The sequence below is a fragment of the Macrobrachium nipponense genome, chromosome 4 (genome assembly GCF_015104395.2).
Source record: "Macrobrachium nipponense isolate FS-2020 chromosome 4, ASM1510439v2, whole genome shotgun sequence".
Taxonomy (NCBI): Eukaryota; Metazoa; Arthropoda; class Malacostraca; order Decapoda; family Palaemonidae; genus Macrobrachium; species Macrobrachium nipponense.
This window is the reverse complement of record NC_061100.1, coordinates 90,054,793-90,063,193: the sequence shown is the minus strand read 5'-3', so window position 1 is coordinate 90,063,193 and position 8,401 is coordinate 90,054,793. Positions and strand designations below refer to the sequence as shown.

General features: G+C 46.4%; 1 pseudogene; it reads right to left on the bottom strand.

Moving 5' to 3' along the window:
- Positions 1–3,962: 3,962 nt before the first annotated feature.
- Positions 3,963–8,401, bottom strand: part of LOC135211440 (kinetochore-associated protein 1-like) — a 30,287-nt pseudogene continuing 25,848 nt past the window's right edge.

Here is an 8,401-nt window from a genome sequence, read left to right as displayed (position 1 = left end):
TGTCGGCCTTTCCCCCAGCCCAGGAAGAGAGAGGGGGCGGCTAGAGGTGAGCAGTAAACTTTAAGACCTCAGGTTTGTTAGCTATGAAAAATACAAATTGATTAAAAATTTGTCACTTGTTCATACAAGGAACAAACCTTCAGTCTGAACAATAGGATAGACTTATACTTAAGAGTGAGGTACAAGTACCTTAAACTGGCTGGAAGTTTAACACCCACCTAACAACCCTTTGCTAATAGAACGAGTTTTAAAGAAGGGGGTCCAAGCCCATGAGAGAATAGACAATTGGATATCTAAAAACTCGGTCATCTGGGTTGAAACACAACGATATATGACCACAGATTCATTGCACTCCAGGAACATAAAGAAAACTCTGCCTGTTCAAGCAACAAGGTTTGTCACCACTCCTCACTCCCCTTACTAGAAAGAGGAGCACTTGTCTGAAATCACAATTTTTGAAAGTAAATTGTATTTTTCTTAACTATACAAACCTAGGTCCTTTACAATAGGAATTACCTATGGCGAAGCCTGGACACAACCGCTGAAACTTCAAACAAGGCGATAAGGTAGTTAACTACCAGTCCAGTCATTTGTTGTCACCCGACCGGGAGTGAGAGCACCAATTTGCTTTCGGCCCAGGTAACAGATTGAGGGGTGGCTTGAGGTGGGCAGTAAATGTAAAGGACCTAGGTTTGTATAGTTAGGAAAAATACAAGTTACTTTCAAAAATTGATTTGTTCCGACACGATATACAAACCGTCCGTCCTTTACAATAGGGAGACTCACTTATTGGGGGTAAGAATCTGCACGAGCTCATGTGAACCGACTGGTGTTCAGCCTACCTGGGCTCTTCTCCCGGTCTTTAGAGCAAGGGAAAAGGACCTGCCACTGACCTTTGATTGAAGTTATAGAACTGCAGGCTCAGAGTCAGTCCTCTGGGTTCTCTAAGGGCAAACGGTGGGTCGCCCTTATGGGAAAGCAGAAAAACCATATGCTGGAGACTATAAAGCAAATACAAGTTATAGGTTTGTCTTATGCCAATGTCCCCCTTCCCTGCCTTGTAAGGGAAGGAGGGGGGATAAGTACTTCTATTACTAAAAAAAAGGAATAGAAAGGGTACTCTAAGGAGTGTCTTACCTGCATTATTGCTCAGTCCAGCAAGAAAATGTCTGCGTACTCTTTGCCCGAAGAGAAAGAGTAGGATGAAGGGGATGAAGAAAAGCCAGTCACTCTGCATTCATACCGTGCTACAAGACACGATGCTAATCTGTCCTGTTAGAGGAGCTGGGCAAGCTACACAACTTGTTGAGCAGCCACCACTGGTTCCAAGGAAAAGGTGTCCAAGGACCTGTGGGTAATATCCTGAAGGTAATGAGAGGTGAAGGTGGTCTGTCTTGCCCAGACCCCCATCTCCAAAACCTGCTAAAACAAAGCAGGTTCTTCCAGAACGCAAGGGACGGGGCAATGCCCCTGACCTTGTGAGCTCTCGGACTAAGGGTACTTGGTGTCATCACCCGCAGCAGAGTACACTTTTCTGATCGTCTCACGAAGCCAGAAAGACAGTGTTCTTGGACACCTCTTTCTTGGAACCATTGGTGCTCACGAAGAATCGTCAACACTCAGGCCGAAGATGTTGAGTCCTCTTCAGGTAGCGCCGTAGTGCTCTAACTGGGCAGAGTAGCAACTCGTCTGGATTGTCACCAACAAAGTCACTGAGGAAGGGGATGGAGAAGGACTCTAATCTAGCGTCAGGGACCGCAGGATTCTGAGTCTTTGCTACGAAATCCGAGACAAATTTGAGGAAAACCGATCCCCAACCTCTTGTGTGTTTAACATCGAAAGATAGCCCATGGAGTTTGCCTATTCTCTTCGCTGATGCCAGGGCGAGCAGAAAGACGGTCTTGAGGGTCAGATCCCTATTTGACGACTCTCGAAGAGGTTCGTATGGGCCACGAGTCAGACTCTGCACGAGAGTCACATCCCACGCAGGAAGCCTGAGATTCCTGGATGGGCAAGACCTCTTGAAGCTCCTCATAAGATAGATATCTTGAAGGAGGATGAGATATCCTTCCCCTTCAGCTTCAGGACCAAGGCTAAGGCTGACCTAGAACCCTTTACCACTGAGACCAAGAGGATTCTCTCTCGGTGAAGGTAGACTAGGAAGTCTACAACCTGCTGGAGAATGGCTCCGACCAGAGAGATACCCTGTCTACGACACCAACCACAGAAGGCGGCCCAATTCCCGATATACTGCTGCAGAGGACTTCTTTAGGTATCCAGCCATCTCTGTTGCTGCTCAACAAGAAAAGCCTCTTGCTCGTAAGAGATGGTGGATAATCTCCTAGTGTGAAGATACAGGGGCTCTACTGCTTGGGGGTACTGTTCTATGTGAGGTTGACACAGTAGGTTGTGCCAAGGGGGAATCTCTTGGTGCCTCAGAGAGAAGAGCCAGGAGGTCGGGATACCAAACGGCCTCAGGCGGCCATTTGGGAGCCACCAGAATCATCAGCAGATTCTGCATGATCCGCACCCTCTTGAGCACGGCTCAAATCAGGCAGAAAGAGGGAAAGGCGTAAGTTTCCAGGCTGTCCAACGGGTGTTGGAACGCATCCTCTGCTACTGCCCACAGGTCCAGAACCACCGAGCAGAAGATTTCCACCTTCCTGTTGAACCGGGTGGCAAACAAGTCTATGACTGGACACCCCCATAGGCTGAAGAGCCTTTCCGCTATATCCTGGTGTAGGGACCACTCGGTTCCTATCACCTGATTTTGGTGGCTGAACTTGTCTGCCCCTACATTCCTCTAACCTGGAATGTATCTGGCTGACAGCTCCATTGAGTGAACCACCACTCACTTGTGCACCTGTATTGTCAATCTGTGAAGCTTGGGGAGGCAAGTCCCCCTTGCTTGTTAACATATGCCACTACCGTGGTGTTGTTGCTCATCAATCCACAGTGTCCCATCACTCGTTCCTGGAACTCCTGGAGCCGCCAGAAAGGACTGCCTTGAGTTCCAGTACGTTGATGTGAAGTTGCTTGTCATCAATGTTCCACACCCCTGCAGTCAGCATCTCCTCCAGGTGTGCCCAACCCACCCCCCCCCTCATTTGAAGCATCCGAGAACAGGAGCATGTCCGCAGGGGGAGGGGGTGGAGGGGTCAGATCCACCCCAACGGTGAGGTTCCTGTTGTCCAGCCACCAAAGCAGGTCTTCCCTTACTTCCTGCTAGAGAGGAACCAGGAAAGACTAAGGATCTCTTGACTGGGACCAAAGTACCTGAGTCTCCACTGGAGAGACTGCAGGTGAAGATGCCGTGAGGGACTAGCTTCTCCAAGGATGACAGGTGACCGATCATGACTTGCCATAATAGAGCAGGTTGTTCCTGCCTTGACAGGAATAGCCATGCTACCTCTCTGAACCTGCTGATACGAGAGTCGAGGGGAAGACTCTTGCTGCTACCATGTCTATCAGCATGCCCAGATGCAATGTCCTCTGCTTGGGTTCGAGATCGGACTTCTCCAGATTTATCAAGATCCCTAGATTCCGACAAAACTCGAGAAGGCGATCCCTGTCCTGTAGCAACTATGAGCAGAAGCAGGACCAGCCAATTGTCGAGATACTTCAGGAGACGTATCCCGTTCGAATTTGCCCAAGCCGAGACCAGGTTTGAACACCCTTGTGAACACCTGGGGGGCAGTCAAGAGTCGAAGCATAGGTCCTTGAACTGGTAGACCAATTCCCCAAGGACGAAGCGGAGGTACTTGTGGGATGACCGATGGAAGGATATCTGGAAATATGCATCCATTAGGTCCACCATAAGCATGAAGTCCTTCTCCCTGATGGATGCCAACAACTGACTGTGCTGTCTCCATCTTGAACTGAGTCTGGTGAACAAATCGGTTCGGGTGAGAAAGGTCTATGACTGGTCTCCAACCCCCCGAAGTCTCCTCTACAAGAAAGACTCAGCTGTAAAACACTGGAGATCTGTCCAACATGACTTCCACAGCACCCTTGCTCAACATAGTTCTCACTTCTTCCACCAAGGCCTGCGTTTTGAAGATCAATCCCACTTCGTAAGATAGGAGACAGACTGGGTGACTGGTGAAGGGAAGTAGATAGCCCTCCTGAAGGACATCCACTACCCAGGTCTCTGCTCTCAATCGCTGCCAAGATAAAGGAAATTCAATTTACATATTTCATATGTTAAGACAAGATATGTAAATTACTGATTTTATTAAGTACTTGTCACTTATATAATTACCCCTCGACCCATTTCAAACAGACCTTTGCACCTGTTCACGGTAGTTTATCGGGCAAAAAATGATATTGTTATGATACAATAAAGTTTGTTCATACTTTACCGGCATATATATATATAGCTGTATTTTCTGAAGTCCGACAGAATTTTAAAAAACTTCCGACACCACGCGCAGTGGTCGGGCCAGGTGGTTAGTACCCATTCCCGCCGCTGGGAGGGGGTATCAGGAACCATTCCCATTTTCTATTCATAATTTTTATTTCCACTGTCCCCTGAGGGGAGGTGGGTGGGTACTTGATTATATATATCTGCCAGGTAAGTATGAACAAACTTTATTGTATCATAACAATATCATTTGTTCATGAAATTACCTGTCAGATATATATATAGCTGAATCCCACCTTTGGAGGTGGGAAGGGACAGAATAGAAGGATTTTGGGAAACAAATGCATGCAGATGATTTACATCTTGGTTCCACTGTTAGCATAGCTGGCTTCGTGGTTACTGCCACGTAAGTCTGCTTGTGCTACTAGAGTTGCCCAGCGAGGTAGAGACCTATATAGCTGGTGCACTCCAGATGATCTGTCAACAGGGGCGAGACCACGACGTGACTAGACCATATTGACCATACCATGAGGGCTAAGAAGTAAAATAAATATATATATATAAATATATATATCACCACCTGACCAACCTAGCCAAAGTTAAGGTGTGTTAAACTAAGGCTTAAGAGTTTAAGAAGTCGCCGTTGTCGGCGACTCAACAACTAAATTAAGAGCTCTTCCTAACCATTTTCTACAGGATAGGATGAGTGGGTACTTCTTGCCCCCAAGATTGTGTCTGCAGACACGTATGGCCCTAGCGAGCAGCAGATCTCATATGCCATCTTCACATCTCGCAGGGAGTGTGAAGTGAACACAGAGTTGCTTCGCTAAAACATGGTACTCAGGATGTTGCTGAGTGCCATGCTCTGTTGAAAATGCTTCCGAGGCCGCGCCCTCACCTCGTGAGCATTCAGATAAAAAGATTTCAAATCTTTGTGCAAACACAATGAAGGAGCATTTTTGAAAGAACTCCTTAACACTAAAGCCAGGCTGTTCTTCGATATGGGCAAGTCTGGTCTTTTCGGAACACTGCAGATTGCCCCGAATGACTTCGACTTTCTTGAGTTTTATGTAGATAAAACTTGAGAGACCCGACAGGGCACAGGACTCTCTCTGGCTCCTGCCCACTAACTTGTGCCATCCTTGCTTCCAAGCTCCTGGCCCAAGGACAAAACGGGTTACCATTCTTAGGCCACAACGGAAGGGTTAGAGAGCACACCGCCTTGTGTTCTCTAAAGCCAAAACTTGTGACGATGGCTTAAAATCTCACTAACCCTCTTTGTCGTATCTAGGGTGGTTAGAAGAAGGCCTTCCTGATCACATGCAAGAAGTTAACAGGTAGGAGAGGTTCGAATGCTTTGACATCAAGAACTTCAGACTACGTCTAAGTTCCATATTGAAAGCTTCGATCTGGACATGCACAGTCAGTCCGTCTGTACTAAAGTCAGGTGACCGACCAGTTGACCAGTCAGACGAATCAAGGACAGCAAGGCTGTACCCTGAAGACCATAAGCACTATTCTTCGCTGAAGGATGAGTGTCTGGACTGCCTGGGCGATTCAATCTAAGCAAACCTTGGGGGTGTATCAACGCAACCCAACGTCGTCAGCGAATCAACTCCTGACTCGAGCTTCTGGTGCCGGAAGAAAGGAGCGAGGAGCAAAAAGGCGATTCAGTCCCGAAGGAAGAATGCCTGACAGTCCAACCTGGTCTCATGTTACACGATCATCGGGGGTGTATAAACGCAACCGACTTCGTCAACAAGAAACTCAGGGCTACTATATGTCGCCTGATCTCGCACGAGTGTCTGAACTCCGAGAAAAACAGGTGAGACAAAAAGTAGATGATGAGCGAGGTTCGAGATTCCACAGAACTCAAAGATCGTGAAGGGCTTTGTTGTTTGACAGACGCAAATCTCTGAGCCCAAATGCCGTCAACAACATATTTGCGTATTCTTTAATAGTTGTGACTGCCAGCTTATCCATTCTTCAGACGGAAATGGAAGACGGTAATCTTATTCCTGTCAACATCTCGATAGCCTGAACGTAGTCAGACTCAGAGCGGAGATGTATATAGGTAGTTATAGGTACCTTTCGAGTTTTAGAGTAGACCGACTCTCTCAGAAAAGGCCTTAGAAAGTGAACTAGGAAGTATGTGACCTCTGTGAATCCAGGATCCTGAAGGCCAACATGGGGCGATCAGCGTCATTGTCGCTCCCTGGACGTCATAAATCCTCTTTATTACATTTCCTAAGCGATTGAAAAAAGGGGAAAAGAGACTAAATATCCATCCCCGTTCAATATCATAGGATGGCGTTTAATGGTACCGATCCCGGATCGAGAATAAGGGAGCAGAAAAGAAGAAGCCTCTTCGTCCTCAACATATCGAAGAGAAGAATGAAAGGGCGTCCCTAAAGTCTCCACAACTCTCAACTTACTTCTAAAGAAAGATTCCACTCGGAAGTCAATAGTTGCTGCCGTCGATCTAGACGATTCGTACAGACTTTTGCAATCCTGTAACGAACCTCTAGAGGATCGTTACATTCTACGCCTGTTGTTATAATAGGCTTTCTCGTAAACTCGAACAGGGACCGAGAGAAGATACTTCTTAAGATATGAGAGAGCTATGGAATATCAGAGTTGATCTGGGACCACTGGTTCCCAAAACTCGTTACGAGACTGGAGGGACTACCGAATCGCTTTTACTTCTTTCAGATTAAGATCCAGGACATCTGAAACCCTATCCAGATGTCCGGCACCTTCTTTCTATCACCTCAGGTGATAAACGCACTGAGAGATGTTCAAAGAATCATTCCTAGATCTTGAATAATATTTCAGTTTCCCGGTAGAAAAAACTGTGGTCTGAATTGCAGTCTATTCGGGGAAACAAACTTCTTCAGGAAGGAAATGGTCCCCAGCAAGCTCATCCATTCCCTCCCCGAGTATGCTTACTTCCCTAATAAGGCTGCGCTTTGCCTAAGCAGGAGAGCATATAAAAGTGCAATGTTGCGGTAGACTCGTAGTTCTATACCGTGCGGTAACGAGCACCGAAAGGATTAAGAGATAACTCTGTTGAACATAGTAAGGCAAAACGAATGCAACGTTATTCATTCACGTAAGAAATCCCCTCAATCTTAGGCTAAAGTCCGTGATTGTAGGGCAGAGATACAGTTATTCAGTCAATCCCGCAGGAGAGACGTAACCGCCAGCACAGAGATACGGTTAGTCAGTCAATCCCGCAGGAGAGAGAGACGTAACCTACCGCGCATGACAGCGCCCGATCTGTTACTGGCTCGGTTGGACTGGAGGACAGACACAGCGTGACAGCAGCAGCCAGCCGCTACGAACGTCGTCTCTTAACTTTATGTCTGGGTTGCCAGCTACCCTATTCTACGAAGAAATATGGTCCGTTATTTTTTGAGCAGAAAGACTCTCAAGCTGGTATATTTAAGCGAAACAGAAAACGCTAAATATATAGATGCGTTTGTGTCGTCAGAACACTACCATACAACGGTAAAAGATAAATCGGAAACTCCTGGAAGGCTGCAGGGAGTAACGATTAAATGTCCTTAAAATAGGACAATAGACCTCTCGGTTGCCATCCGAAGAGGTAACTACAGCAAGCGTATATGACTTGAACCAACCAGAAGTAAATAACGCAAGGCAAAATATGAAATTATATCATAATAAAGTTTGTTCATACTTACCTGGCAGACATATATAGCTGAATTCGGAAATACAGCTACATACATATCTGACAGGCAAGTTTCATGAACAAAACTTAAGAGAATCGAAGCAGTCAGCTCAAGCTTCTTATGTTACTGGACATAAGCGTTCATTGACGTAGTCTACAAGTCTATTTCTTGTACGAGTCTGCGAATGACGAATGAGAGCTCTTCCGAATCTTGTCAATAAGAGCTTATTCGCTTACGCAATATCAAGTTAATGAGATGTTTGTCAATGAGAACTAACCCATTTACTGGACAAAGAGATATTTTGTCAATGAGGGGATACCCACTTACTTGACAAAACGAAAGTATA